Here is a 16,095-nt window from a genome sequence, read left to right on the forward strand (position 1 = left end):
CAAATATGGTGCCAAAAAATATATAGTTAATAACATATTAATACCATGGCAAATACCGTACCAAAAATATAAATATAGTAACATACTAATTCTCTACCAAATACATTGCCAAAAATATAAATATAATAACATATTAATACCGTGCCAAATATCATGCTAAAAAATACAAATATATTTATATACTAATACGGTGCCAAATATAGTGTAAAAAATATAAAGATAATAATATATTAATTCCGTAGCAAATAAAGTGCCAAAAATATAAATATAGTAATATATTAATATCGTACCAAATACCGTACCAAAAATATAAATATAGTAATATATTAATAACGTACCAAATTTAGTACCAAATATACAAATATAATAAATTGATTAATGCCATACGATATGTAGTACCAAAAATACAAATATAATAATTTATTAATACATTATTAAACTCCTGATTTAAGATAATTATATATATAATTGCATTATATATATAATACAATTATATAAATATATAATTATATCCTATATGTATAATTATAATTCCATCCGCTCCTCATCCTCTCCCTCTCTCGAGACTCAAGAAGCAGATCGTGACACCGACGACCGCCAGGCCACCTCCCTTATTCGCTCCTCCACCTAGATCCGATCGGCGGCTGCAATCCTTCCTCCTCCACCTGGTGTATCAGATGTTCCACAATTATCACTATCATTGCCATTTCGAGGGTTTCAGGAATAATCCTCTTTGCGCCCTCATCTTCGATGATGGTGGGGATGCCGACGATGCCTACCTCGCCAGAGAACTATCTAAGTATCGCAATTTCTCTACCTAGTTTTCTTCCTATATTTTTTTTTTTTTTGTGGTGTTTTGGTTCTATATATGCTCATAAATGACTATAATTTTGATCACAAGTTGACAATCTTGACCAAGAGCGCTTACAGAGTGATATTGTGATCTATAAACCTTTTGATTGATTTATTTCTGAATTTTTTGTTGGTTTGGTAATTAATGAAATTTTTCTAGGGTTAGGGTTCATTGATTCTGTGTATCAAATGATGTTTCCAGAGGAGAAGATGATGGTGGTGGAGAAGCTCTCTTCATTATAAGGTTTTTTTTTTAATGCGATCTCTAGATCTTTTCATCATTTCAATTTATTTTGTTTATTTTTTATTTTTAGAAGTACTTCTCTTTTTTAATCAGTTTAGAATCTCAGTTGCTTGGGTGCTAGGTTTTTATCAGTGCGAAAATGTTTTAAAAATCTGATTTCATAGAATTTTTATTTGTGAAGTTGACTATATGCTTGATTTGTGTGTGTTTCATACTCAATTCATCCATTCATCCTGTCTTTCTCTTAAGAAATGCATGATGTTTTTGTATTAGTTGAAAATGAATCATTACATCATTAGAGCTTTATGCTTGATGATTATAAAGTCTTCTTGCATACAAGGAACCTCAGCATTAAGGTTGTTAAGCATTTGCTTTTCTTATATTTGAGATATTGGTTGGATGGGTCTACTTTTTTTTTTTTACATGAGTTCTCATGCTATTATGTTTTTTGTTGCATATTAATGTTCTTTGGTTGGTTAAACCGAGAATCCTCCTATCCAATTTCATGTGCCATTGTATGTTTGTCTCCTCCTAAACATTGTAGATGCTTAACATCTTGCTTGATTCCATGATATTTTTTTTCAAGCCCAACCCTTGCTTATGTACTTAGAAAAATTTGAGGATGGAACTTAGAACTTAGAAGAATTTTTTTTAAAAAAATTGATGTTATGATGTCTGTAGACCCATCTTCTTAAGTTGGAAGTTTGTTGTAGTTAGGAAAACTCTTATGGACACTACTGGCCTATGAAATTTTTTATTTTTTTTCATTTTCTTTGTTTTGGATCAAAAATAGAAGAATTTAAGTTGATCCAAAATACAAACAAGGCTCATGGCCAAGGGTAAGGATGTCAGAGTCAGTTATTTTAAGATGTGATGAATTCGGTCAAAAGCAAGAAACTTACAACATTGTAGCTGCTCATGGTTATTTTGGCAGATTGATCTTCCAATGAGCTAGTTTCAACAATTCTCATTCTTTACATTTGTTATTTGCTACTTAGACTAATTGTAGAAGTTCCAAATGAGTTCATTATGAAACAAACCCTATGTATGTCATCATAATGAAAATGAATCATTATATCATTAGAGCTTTATGATTGATGATTATAAATTCTTGCGTACAAGGAACCTCAGCATTGAGCTTTTTCCTTGCATGTATCTGGTTTTCAAAATGTCTTATTCTTTTTTTGCAATATACACTTTCAGTGAAACTCATTGTTTTCACCCAACTCCTATTAGATCAATGAAATTGAAACCTATAATCTTGATACTATTAGAATATGAAGTTGGGAGTTGCTTCTGTAAGCTTAATCCTCATCTATCTATCACTGGTTATTATTATTTTTTTGCAAAATTCAAGTTGTCAATTGAGTTTAAGTTTCATCATTGTAGATTTATATCACCCTAGAAGTTGTTTCCTTAAGAATGTTAATTTTGTGATATGAGAACTGATACTCAAACTTATGTGTGAAAATACTTAATTTCTTACTTGCTTAAATCTTAATCAGTCTTGAACAAATGGTAGAAGTGATAATATTTAAGTATCTTTATAATATTCTTTTTGTGATGTAATGAGGCTAGCTTGTAATATGGCTACTTGCCATGAAAATGAGTTATGAAGCTCATTCATATATGTGATTTTTTTATTCCTTTGGTTGCCTAAAGAGAGCTATCCATCACTTAGTGAGCTTTAGCAAATTTGACACTGAAAGCTTAGAAATATAATGATCATGGTGTGATTGACTAGAAATGTAGATGCATGATGATCTGGTCCAATAAATTGATGAACAGTAAAGGGACAAACACCTTTCTTAGTTCAAGAGATTGTCTTTCCTTTTTATCCGTAGATTATCCTAATTCTAAAATCTAAGGAGTAATTAGGTAAGTTGTAGTGATACTTGTAGTTTAAAAGTTTTTCTAAAATTTCTAAAATTGGGAAGGAAATGTAGGATGCACTAATGATGTCAGTGGTAGAGGTTGTTCCATCATTATATATATATAAGATGTTTGGGAAAATTACTGTTTACCCATCAAAATTTTCAAATCTTCCCAAACAACCCCTCTAAATTTTGAACATTCCGAGCAACCCATACTTTTAGTTTCACTTCATTTTTGCCCCTTGCAGCTCACTCCGTTTAGCTTTCTTTAAGTGAATTCCAACCTTACCCGTGGTAGTGGTGGGAAAAGAACTACCCAATCACATCACTTTTTAAAAAATTGTACTTTGAACCATCTTTCATCTTGGACTCTTGGAGTTTTATTGTTCCCCTACTTTGTGTTTGGAGTTTTTCATCACATTTGATGTCTTGGAGTTTTTTTGGTTCCCCTATAAGGTGTCTTGGCATTTTTTTTTTCATTTTCATCATTTTGGCCATTTGTATGACCTTGGCGACCATATCTTCCTTGCCAAGTTGACACCATGGAATACACACATGTAAGTTTGCATAACAAAAGACAATCAAAGAAAGAATTTCATTGAACACAAAATTCTCATTTTGGGTTTCGTACAGATCATGCACATTCTCATTGTTGATCTTCTTCATCCATTCCCAACTTGTCTCCCTATCTTAGAGCATGACCTTTGACTTGCATGGATTGAAACGAGTCTTTGAATTTGTAGCCAGTCTACGATGGGAGTTCTCCTGTTTCTTTTTAAGTTTACACATTTTCGTGTAAGTTTAGTCTTTTCTGTTTAAAAAAACTTGTTTCTATTTAACAATATTGGTTTTTGTTTAAGTTACAAGGTCCCATTTAAAATTATTATTTCTTGTTTAAGTTAACATGTTTACTTTTATCAAAATATGTTAATATATTTACTTAATAGTAACCAATATAGTTAAACAAGAACAAATTATCTTAAACAGAAAGGACCGAAGTTACATGCAAATGTGTAAACTTAAATAGAAACAAAGTTTTCTAAACAAAAATGACTTACTAGACACATGTTAACATATAATGTAAAATTATAACACACATTCTCAATGACCTATCGTTGACTAAGCATCAATGATTAGTTATGTTGATTACACTTATTAACATACAATGCTTTTGGTATTTCATTAAGTATATTCAAAGTAGTTAATGCATGTTGGTTAAGTATGGTATCGTCATTATGTATGAAATCTTTTTAAACAGAAATAACTAATGACAAACACAAAAGGTTTATATTAAATGATAACAACATTATGTAAGTAAAAATACGTATGAATAAATGAAAACATAATATATTAATAGTGTAATCATATAATGTTATATGGCATGATTTGAGATTCAATGAATCACACCTTCTTTGGTATAATTAAGAATCAATCAATTATGCATTTTTGTTATGATTTGAGGATCAATCAATCATACCAAGAATGTGTGATTGATTGATTCTCAATCATACCAAAGAAGGTGTCATTGATTAAATCATACAATATTTTCCTTGCCGGCTATCTCTTCCTTGCATGACTCTCCTATATGTTCACATTATTTGTACACATTAGGATTTTCTGTTTTAGCTCAATTAATGCAGTTTGCAATTAATATTTTATGTTTGTATTTAATCATCTATTTTACCAGGGAATCAGATTCAGCTTCTGTGTTAATTTAAAGAAAATGTAATAAAATTAAAAGATAATCCCCCTAAAAATGAAACAATAACCAATATCGTTAAACAAGAACAAATTATTTTAAACAAAAAAAAAAAATCCAAAGTTACATGAAAACGCATAAACTTAAATAGAAATAAAGTTTTCTAAACAAAAAAAAAAACTTACCAGACACATGTTAACATACAGTGTGATATTAGACAATGATTTGTATGGACATGGATTTGTTCTTGCGTATCTGATTAGGTTTTCTTTTAATTACATCTGATAATGCTTAATGTACATCGTTTTCGCTTAAGAACACTTGTTATCATTTACACTAATTTGTTGATGCTTAAATTTCAGGTTCTTCGCAAGCGTCCTCTGTAGTCGCTACCACGTGGCTGGTCACAACCAAAGATCTTGCATCCTATCAATGGCTAAGTAAAAACAACTATAGTTAAGTGACATAGTTACTATGAAACACAAAATAATTTCAATTTAGCATGAGAGTACGTGCATAACTAGAAATAATAATTGTTAAATGGGAACCAGAAAACTTAAAGAAGAAATAATATTATTAAATAGGTGATAAGTGCTTGTGTGTTAAAAATGCGAAGTATTCTTTTCTTCCGATGAGCATCACTTTTATCAAGTTTAAGCGCTAATACATGTGTATTTGTGTTCTTTTGCGCATGTAGGGTTGTGAAGCTAAGTATTAAGAAAAGAAGCCAAAAGTATATCGTGAATGCACTATTTGGTGGAATCTTTGGAAGCAACAAACGCGAAAACACAAGTGAGGCTCTAAGATACGTGAATGTGTGCCAACCTCCATGTATTCAAGCCATTACTTACTGCAGTAGTTAGTGTTCACAACCGGCCAAAAATCAGAATTCTAGAGAATCCACACGGGCATGTGGAAATTCCACAGGGGTGTGTGGAACATCCATACGCCCGTGTGGATGCCCGATTCCAGGCTATTTAAAGCCCTTTTTCAGATCGATTTCAGGATCCTTTTTCCCATCTTTTCTCCATCTTTTGAGAGGCCGGCGCTAGGGTTTAGAGGGGTGATAAATGTCTAAAAGTACATATTTTCCATGTATTTGTTTTGTATTATTCTTTACATTTATTTGTTGAATTGATGCCCTTTTGGTTTAAATTGTGTTATTTTTGGTATTTCAGACCTAATAGAAGCCCTGGGGACTTGATGATGTGATTAGGAATGAATTCGCGTCAATACGGCGTTTCCGAGCACGGGATCACTACAGTCCAGTGCTGTAGCAGTTACTATAGCTCATCACGGGCTTCTCGGCAGAAAATTGGAAACCCCGAGGGATCAGCATACGGCCGGTATATTGACCCATTTGCCCGTCGGGATTTGGGTGTTTAAAGGGTAAAAGGGAGGAACTTCTTAGAGGGAGGAGGCTAGGGTTTGAAAACCACTTCGACACCACCTTGAACCCGGGCTTTTGGAGGGCAAAAAGAGAGAAAATCTGAGCATTCCTCGGTGGGGAGAGCAACATTTAGGAGGATCCACTTCAAGGACTTCACAGCTTGGAGGTTGAAGACAACGGGAAGCCATCCCTTCGAGTGGCATCCTCGGAAGGCTTTCTTCGGGGATTCAAGCGTTATTCGGTCTTCACCTTTTGAGCGAGTGTTCCTCATGTTCCTTTTAGTTGTTTGTATGGATTGTTTGGTTGCTTTGTTGAACATGAACAACTAAATCCCAAGGTCACCGGATGTAGGTGAACCTTGGGGGTGAACTTGTGATGTTCTGGATTATTTTAGTAATTTATTCATGATTGGCTGGTTGTGATTCTTGTTTGGTGTTCTTGATTGTTTTGGTACATTTGATTGAGTGATGTATCAAATTCTTGGTAGCACTTTGTAGCATGACCATTGCCTTAGTGCTAGACTCCACCAAAATAGGAAGGGATTATTGTATAAATACAGCCGTGACCAACGGGTATTTGTAACCCTCCATTCCTAGGGTTGAAAACTACTAGTGTTTCTACCCTAACTTATGAAAACCATCATTCTCCTTGCAACCGTGTGGGAAGTTGGGTAGAAGGAATTCCTTATTCAACACTTGCATCATGTTAGGAGTCAATTGGCATGACCATCAGGTTGACCTAAGGTTTTGGCTTTTCTCGGTCCAAATAGCCACGTGCTTAACTTTTCGAATATCCTACTCACTTTAGTAACCCCTTTGGGGACCCACATCCTTGACCGTTTTCCAACCTTGAGCATTTCCCGTGTTTTGATTTTTTCATACTTCTTAAGATTTTCTTTTGCTTTTTCATTTTTCGCTTTCTCCTCCTTTCTTTTCTCTTGAATTGGAACCGGTGAGCTAAACAACAAGTACGAAGTGAGTAAAGTAGCTCCTATAGCCCCTTGGGAATACATCCCACTCGTGCGTGCGTAAGTGGTTTATTACTTGATGACCCCGTACGCTTGAGGGTGTTCACACTCTGTGTCGATCAAGGGGTTTTGGCAAGGCTTTTGGAGTGGTTCTCTAGCTTCGACATCGCAATTCTCTTGGAAGATAGTTATTGGGGGAGCTTGACAAGAGAACCTTTGGAGAGGACTAGGCCACTCCACAAGACCATCGACACGAACACCGAGGGGTTTTTTTCTATGGATTACATGTTTTTACTTTCGATTTCATTATTGATTGTATCTTGCTCCATGGAGAACTAAACCGTCTAGTGGGTAATTGGATTTTGTAAACCCTAGGTTGTTTTTGTTTCATTGACCTTTTATTATGTTTTCCTTAATTGATGTTTCTAATTGAGTTCTAATCTTGAATGCTTGTTGAATGATTTTTCCCTTAGGTTGCGTTTGATACGCAGCTAAGTACAGCATAAGCAGTATAGAACAGAATAAGTAGTTGTGGTACAGTACAACTATTTGTCTTGTACCATGTTTGATATTCTATGGATAACTTCTCGAGTACTGGACAAAAATATTATAAAATTACTTCTAATACCCTTTATATTATCTTATGTTTGTTTTATAATAAACAACTTCACAATAAGATATCATTTTCAATATTTTAATTAATTTTTTATAATTAATCAATTAAGTAAATCATAATTATGTTTTTTTTAATTTTAAAAATATATGTAAAATTAATTTTTTGTTAAAAAATACATGATAAATTCCGTTAATATATCAATCAGTTAAATAATATTATTTTTTATATGAGATTGCTAATATGTTTGTATATCTATGAAAATCATATCTATGATTTAGGAATATAAGATATAAAGAGATTTATATTTAATTTTTTTTACAATTTAAATTTTTAATTTTTAAATTGAAATATTAAAAAAATTTATATTAATTTTTATGATTTAAAATTTTAATTTTAAGATATTGATCTTACATTTAAAAAAATGTTATATTATTAAAATTGATTAGCGTCGTGGGACTTGATGAGTGTCGTGGGATGTGATATACATGATTGTATTTTTTATTTTTTATTAAGGGTAATTTAGTCTTTAGTTGATGTTGTACCACGATAAAACTTTTGTACCGAGGTTTTGATCGTACAAAAATTTTAACTACTTGTGCTGTACTCTGGCATCCTCTTGTGCTGTACTTTCAACTTTTTAACAAACCAAACTAAAGAACAAGAGAAGTTGTGCTGTGATGTAACTCAAAATTTTGCATATCAAACGGACTCTTAGAGTGACACTAGGGTTGAGAGACCATCTTGGTAACCTTTGTGGATGAGTGACACAGCATGAGGGTTAGATAAAGCAAGGTTGGAGAGGGTGAGTCGAGAGGTAGCAGAGCGTCTCCTTTCCCTTCCGATGTGATTTATCCTACCTCCACATTCCAAGAGTTCTTTGTGGTCATAGTAGAGTGAAGGGATAAGGGATGAACTCCGCTGGGGCTTAGTTGCGCGAGCAACAGAGAGAAGCGTTGAAGTGACTTTGGCACCTGGGGCTTAATTGCTACTAGGGATATTTCACCTTGACCAAAGGGTTATATCTATACATTGGAATTGGGTTTATCACTTGGAATCCCTAGAGTGTCTTGCAACTCTACATAGTGTGATATGTTGAGATTGATTGATTTCTCCACCGGGACATAGTGTAGAGTTAGTCACGGTTGACCTTAGGTTTGGGACCATGTGTTTAAGGATTTTCATGACTCATTAAGCATCAATTAGGAGACATAATAGTTGGTCTTGCACTTTAAACATTAGTCCTAGGGGGAGCATTATCCGAGTACCCCACTTATATCGATTGTCTTTCCTCTCATTTTATCGTGCCTCTCTTTCTTATTTCTTTTAGTCCTTTCATATAAATCTTATTCACACCATCATTGATTCATTCTCATCCTAGTTAAATAGCAATCGTTGTGTTTCTATTCACTATTCCCTGTAGATATAATACCCACTCACCTGGGATTTATTACTTCGACAAACCTGTGCACTTGCGGGTCACATGCAAGAGGCGTTGTCAATAGGAACAAGTTTTGTTAAACAGACAAAAACCAAAGTTACACGAAAAACTCATAAACTTAAATAGAAACAAAAATTGTTAAAAGGAAATGACTTACCTAACACACATAATGTAACCATGTCAAATTAAAGTGGGAAACATACATTATACAAATTAACCATTTCCATGGAGTATGTGAGATTGCATAACAAACGACATGTCCAAAGAAAAGATCTCCTTAAATACAACATTGTCGCTTTAGGTTGCATACACAGAGAAAAATGATAAATGAAACCCTAGCTATGCCTGACTACTAGATCAACCCATAATCACACCATAAAACCGAAATTTTTTTTCTTCATAACTGATTACATTACAAATCAAATGGGTAGAAAAACTAAAAAAATACATTCACATATCTTCTTCATTTGTTCCAACTTGCCTCCCTACCTTCGAGCGCAAACTAATGATTTGTATGGAATGAAAATCAGAAGTTCTCCTACGATCGATTAATTGAATGAAAATTGGGCCCATGAGAAGATGTCCAGAAATGAGAAGCTTGGCAAAGAGGTGAAAGATGAAAAGGCGAAAGAGAGCACAAAGGTTGCGCTAGTTATGAAGTTCATTCGGGTTCCTCTCCACTTATATCTCACCAGGCCAAAGTGGTTACAGTCAAAGGGCATTATGGTAATTTTAAACCATGTGATGGTTGCCACAACTTCCTAGGCAAGGGACATTATCGTCCAATCAATCCAAAACTAAACTCCGTTTCACACAGTTATATGCTTAAGGGGTTTGAAAATAAGTGGATTCAAAAGGAAGGGGCTTTTAGGGATACTCAAAATTAAGAGGGCAAACTGTGTATATTGAAAACTTCCAGGGTGTTTTTGACCATTACCACTTAAAAATATGATTTAGTGAGAATTAATTTAAATTAAAAGGAAAATAATAAAGGAGAAAAGAGGAGCAGGGATGGAAACATAAAAGGAAAAGAAGAGGAGAGAGGGGGGGCCTAAGGCACACCTCTACTTTGGGAAACAAAACATGAGAAAAAAAGAAAGGAAATCTCTATTGATTGAATTCCATTCTTTGTTCCTCTGTCTCTCCACAGTATTTCTTTCTTTCCTTCTTTGCATTCCTTGTCGATTTTTGCTTTTTCTTTATTCCCTTCTTTCTTCTTCTTCTTCTTCTTCTGCTCCTTGTTGTTATTATTGTTGTTGTTGTTGTTGTTGTTGTTGTTGTTGTTGTTGTTGTTGTTGTTGTTGTTGTTGTTGTTGTTGTTGTTATTTGAATGAGAGCACATGAGAGAGAAGAAATGGTTGAGAGATGTGTGAGGACTACTCCTTCTGATAGAGGTGTTGAAAAGGTGTGTTTTTTATATTTTTTATATTTTTAATTTTTTTTTATATTGCTACTCTGTTTTTCATATGAGATTTTTGGGTGTTCAGAGAACAGAGATTTTTTTCATGTTGATGTTTAAATGAGATATTATGGGTTTAGATTTTCAAAATGAATAACAAATAGTATCCTTTCAGTGTGCTAGCATTGTTAAACGTTGGTAAGTAATGGAAATCAAAGATGGTGTGTCTTTGTAGACTGATTTTTAGTTTTTTTGTCTTGAAAAGGCTCTTGTTGCTCTGAAGAAAGGTGCTCATCTTTTGAAATGTGGGAGGAGAGAGGCAAGCCAACCTTTTGTCCTTTTAGACTTTCTTCAGTATGCATACTAAATTAATTTATGCCTACCAAAAAAAAGAATGAAACCAAATGTTGATATTTTCCCCATTTTTTGTGGCTTTTAGCTGTTAATCTTTCTTCCTTCCTTTTTTTTAGTGGATTGTCATTTGAGAATAAAAGGTTTACACATGTCTTATGGACAGAACACAAACATTCTTGTAGAAAAATGTTAAAAACAAATTTAAAATAGTTCCATTGCAATTTATGATGTTAAAAAAGGTGTTTAATGATGTTGGTGGTAGTTACATGTAACTTGAACCAGGTTAATTAATTGGTCATTCTTGTTTTTAGGATGACAAACTTCTAATTTGGAACTCAGGAGAGAAGGAAAAACACTTGAAGTTGAGTGTTGTCTCCAAGATTGCATTTTGCCAAAAACCTGTATGTGTAACTTGAATTAGTGCACATTGATTTGATTGAAATTTTATTTTTTATGTTTTCATCTAATGAGTTACTTAATTTTGCAGATATATTTTCTAAGGCAGCCTCAACTAGGAAAGGAATCTCAATCCTTTTCATTAATATATCTAAATGGCCAACAATCACTTAACATGGTAATTTTCGATTGGTAATTGAACACCTATTTTATGCACTTTTATTTACTGTTGTATTAATTTACTTAAATCTGGTTATCCTCTTACTTAGATTTGCAAAGATAAGGAACAGGTTGTGTGTGAAAGCAACATGGCTTCTTTCTCTCCTTCCCTTATTCTTTCATCTTTTCTTTTCCTTTTTCCTTCCGTTGGCCGAACATCTAAAGATTTTGGAAAAATTTCTTCGGCAAGCCATTTCGGCGAATCAACAATTCTATTCTCTTCCTTTCATTCTCCTGAGCTTGGTAAGGCTTCGATTCAAGGTTTTCTTCTTATATTTTATTCGTATTTAATTTTTTTCGAAAATCCGTAAAACCCTAGAAATCAACACTGGTTTGAGTTGTTTTTGGACTCAAAATGAAGCCCTCTATCTTGTGATTCATTTGTGTGTATGTTTGTGAAGAAATTTTGTGATTTGGAGTTGTAAATCGTCGATAAACCATCGATTAAGGCAGGTTTTGCAGTAGACAATTAGTGGGGTACTGTAGCAATCCCGAAAACACTGTAGTACCGAAAAACCTTGGCTTTTTCTTGTATTTCTTTAGTCCAAATCGAAGCCTTTCTTCCTTGGAATCCATTGGAACTAGTTTGCTTTGATTTGAGGTCGTTTTGGTCCAAAATAACGTCATTATCCCCTAACACCCTAGAGTTACATGTTCGACATGTAACCTTGCATTCACATGCATTTTAGTTTCTGTTCTTGCATTTATTGGCTCTTGAATTCTTTGTTTGACTCTAGGTGGTGAAGCTTCCTCCCAAGGAAAGGAAATTTCTGACATGTGAGCGTGTCTCAAGATGAGACGACCGGTTCAGGGAGTGGTTTAATTGTTAATTGCATAGATTCAATAAGAGTATGATAGTATTTCTTTATATGTTTTATATCATGAATTTGATGCTAAACCAGATTTCATTTGTAATATATGGATATTTTTAGTATGGAGTTATTTTGGCAAATATGATTTTAGTATACTTATATACGTGTATTTTGAAATAAACATGTTTACCTGTAAATGTATTTTACATGCAAATGGATTATGGATTGATGTATATTTCCGTATTTAAGCATCGTATGCTTGATTCCTCAAGTTGGAATTGGAAAGAATTGTATTGTGGCGTTCGGATTTTGATGGTGACAGTGGACTTTAGTCCAACACTACAATGTGGGATTCCACGGTCCGGCCTAATGGGAGGCGGTGTGGTCAACCCTGAGTTTACCCTGGTCAAGAGGTGAGCGAAGCCATTGACAGGGAGTTTTTATATGAGAAACCCGAGGTCACCACACGGGAATCTCAATGGCCAATGGCCAATGGGAGGCGGCTAAGTCGGAGAGTGTTTTTCAAGCTAATGACTTGAGATTGGTTTTATCGTTCAGTTGTGCAAATATTGATATCATATTTGGACTGTGATGAGGGGGCGAAGCCCAGCTGTCGCCGTTAGGATGGTAGTCTCTCACAAAAATTTATATTTTCGTCGGAAAATGTGACTTACATGTACTATTTATGAACCATTGTGTTATTTGTTAACTTATCGAATACTTAGAATTACTTTTATATGTTATTATTATTGTCGTAATTACTATTTGGGAATGCTTTGCTACTTTGTTATATTTATGCTGTCACCACTCACTGAGTAACATCTGCTACTCAGTACTCTCTGTTCTTCTTTCTCAGGCTACAACGTTGGACTAGGTTGTGGTGGGCAGGCAGTAGGTTACCCGACCATTTTCTTCTTGTCTAGGTTAGTTTGCAGTGCATGTTACAACTTTATGGATCCATGATAAGTGCTTGAGTAGCCATATTTTTATATATGTTTTACATGCATTGAGCATCGTTTTTACCATGGTTTATGTCTCATATTTCGTATTTGGTGTTCTTTTATGCATATAGGTTGTGAATGCCTTGAAGAGTAAAAAGAAAGCAAAGATAGGCTATAAAGACACAATGTTGGGGAGTTCTTGTTCAATTCAAGGACCAAGACATGAGAGGGAGTTCATAAACATGGAGATGTGTGCCAACTTCCAAGAAGATTCAAGTCAATTCACTAGTTGGAAGGGCACAAAAGGCGGTCACATCTTCATGTTCCTTCTCTTTGTGAAGATTGCAAGACCTCTCAAAGATATGTCGACGAAGAAAAGTTTTATAGCCTACCACATGGACGTGTGCCCGGACATATGGCCTTAAGAGAAAAGTGTTCGGATCGCATTTTGTGAAAAGTACTGTAGGAATTTTACTGTAGTAGTACTGTAGTAAAATTACTGTTCACGCGCGCGCGTGGAAATTATTGCAGCCCATGCGGGCGCGTGGAAAATCCACACGGGCGTGTGAGGGCACGTGACAGACGCGATCTAAGGCCTATAAATAGCCGTTTTGCCCTATTCTTTCTCATCTTTTGTGCGGCTCTTGAGGGGTGAGACGGCTAGGGTTTGGAGAGGAGGTCTTTGCGACTTTGGAGGCGCTTCGTCACAAACTTTGATCGATTCCTCCTCCGTCATAGCATAAAGGAAGCCACCGGTGAACCTAGCTTTGGAGTGGGTCCTTCAAGTCGTCGAAGCTCTCCATCTAGGCCATCAGTTCATATATAAGGGGGTTTATTTCTATGGTTTTAATGTACTTTCATTCATTGATGGTGTGTTTTGTATGTTGCTCCATGGAGAGCTAAAACCCTAGAGGGTATTTGGGCTTGTGAACCCTAGGATTCTCATCTTTTGTGGATTTGCTTTGTGTTTCTATTTAATTCGAGTTTGATTAAGTTTCATTCTTGATTGTTTAATGCTTGCTTGCCTTATTGATCTTATGGTTATTTGGTTTGCATGATTTGTTGCCTTGGTGGGAGAGAGATCTCCATTAGGGTTAGAACCTCAAGATTGAAGACGGTTGAGAGGGTGAGTCATGAGATAGTGAAGTGCCCCCTTTCCCCTCCGATTGGTGTATTCTATCTCCATTTTCTAAGCTCTATGCAACCATATTTGGTGGGAGGCGTGAGATTGCTAGATTTCTCCGCTGGGACCTTGCAGGGGGTTAGGATCCTTCGCCGGGAATTAGGGTTGGATCAATCTTTAGGAATTGGATACACAGTTTGGAATCCCTAGAGTGCTTTGCGGTCATATGTGGTGTGAGGTGTTGAGATTGAGCGATTTCTCCACCGGGACCTCATAGGGGACTAGTATCGGTGATCTAGAGATAGACCCGATTATGTTTGGATTTCCACGACTTAACTTACTCATCATAGAAACACTTTTCTTATCCGTTACCTAATACCTGAATCCTAGGGGGAGCATTGCCCGAATACCCCAATTTTACTGATTGAGATTCTCCTTCCATTTTACCCTTGCATATTTGTCTCCGGTATTCATTTCTTCGCACATTAGATCACCACACCTTTCCATTTATCATTAGGTTAGAAAGCAGATAAGAAGTTAGTACTAGTAGCCCTGTTCCCTGTGGATTCGACTACCCACTCACCTGGGTAATTATTACTTTGACACCCGTGCACTTGCGGTTTACACACGCGCTCTGGCTGGCTCTGTAGTGGAGGTTGTCTCCCCTTTCAGTTCATTGTTGTAGTGGAATTGTTTTAAGCCTTACGATAACTAGGAGGTAGGATGTTGTAGGGTCCATACCTTGTTGTCGTGGCGGTTGCCACGTACCCGGTTAGGGTTCGGGCGTAACAATTTTAGTGGTATCAGAGCTAGAGGTTTAGGCTAATTTTAGTCCGAATCCTAAACCTTTTGATTTCGCTACTAACTAGTGGATCCAATTACTGATTTGCATTTATCATAAATGCATGTTTGTATTCCTTTTGAGGAACCTCCTCCTGTCCAACCTCCTTCTTCCTCTAGACAAGAGGTCAGTTCAGGACATGAGCCTCCTGTGGCATCATCGGTGCATGCTCCAGGTGTCCCAGACTCTGAGCCTAATATTGCAACTCCATGAGTAGTACCACCCGAGGAAGCTCTTCAAGTCTTTAAGGCATATTGGGATGCCCAAGGTCGTCAACCGACATACCAGGAGTACCATTATTTTCTTGGTTATTGGAGTCTGTTTGTGGATAGGCCCGTACTGAACCAATATTTGCGCAACCACCACCCTCTCCAATTCTTTCAGTTTAACAAGCACCAATAGGAGACAATAAGATCAATCAGAGCTTAACCTTGTCCAAGTTACTGAATGAAGTAGTTCAGTCGGCCTTAAGGGCTGAGAAATTGGTAATTAAAGGTAAGCGCCTTCGTGAGAATCTAGCCAAGAGATGAAACTCAGATTTTTCAAGGGTATCCAAGAGTAGTAAGAATGATGCCACAATTTCAGATTTTACAGGATCTAGCTCAGTAAAACTGTTGTTCGGGGCGAGTGGGCAGTCAAAAGGGTACTACATCTATGAGTGACAGTTTTAGAGGAAAGTCAACTGGAAATGTTCCTAGATGCTTGAACTGCAACAGATTTCATCCTGGTCCATGTCATGAGCCACGCAGATGCTATCAGATGCTATCAGTGGAGCACCAGGGTCAGCATCTCCTACAGGACGACAGAGTCAGGCTAAGGGCGTACCATCTACTTGGTCTGCATCAATTGCTCCAACTAGATTAGTTGATGCTACCAATATTACACCATGTGAAGCACAACGACCACATACCCGTTCCCAAACTAGAGTTT

The sequence above is a fragment of the Dioscorea cayenensis genome, chromosome 4, assembly GCF_009730915.1.
Source record: "Dioscorea cayenensis subsp. rotundata cultivar TDr96_F1 chromosome 4, TDr96_F1_v2_PseudoChromosome.rev07_lg8_w22 25.fasta, whole genome shotgun sequence".
Classification (NCBI taxonomy): domain Eukaryota; kingdom Viridiplantae; phylum Streptophyta; class Magnoliopsida; order Dioscoreales; family Dioscoreaceae; genus Dioscorea; species Dioscorea cayenensis.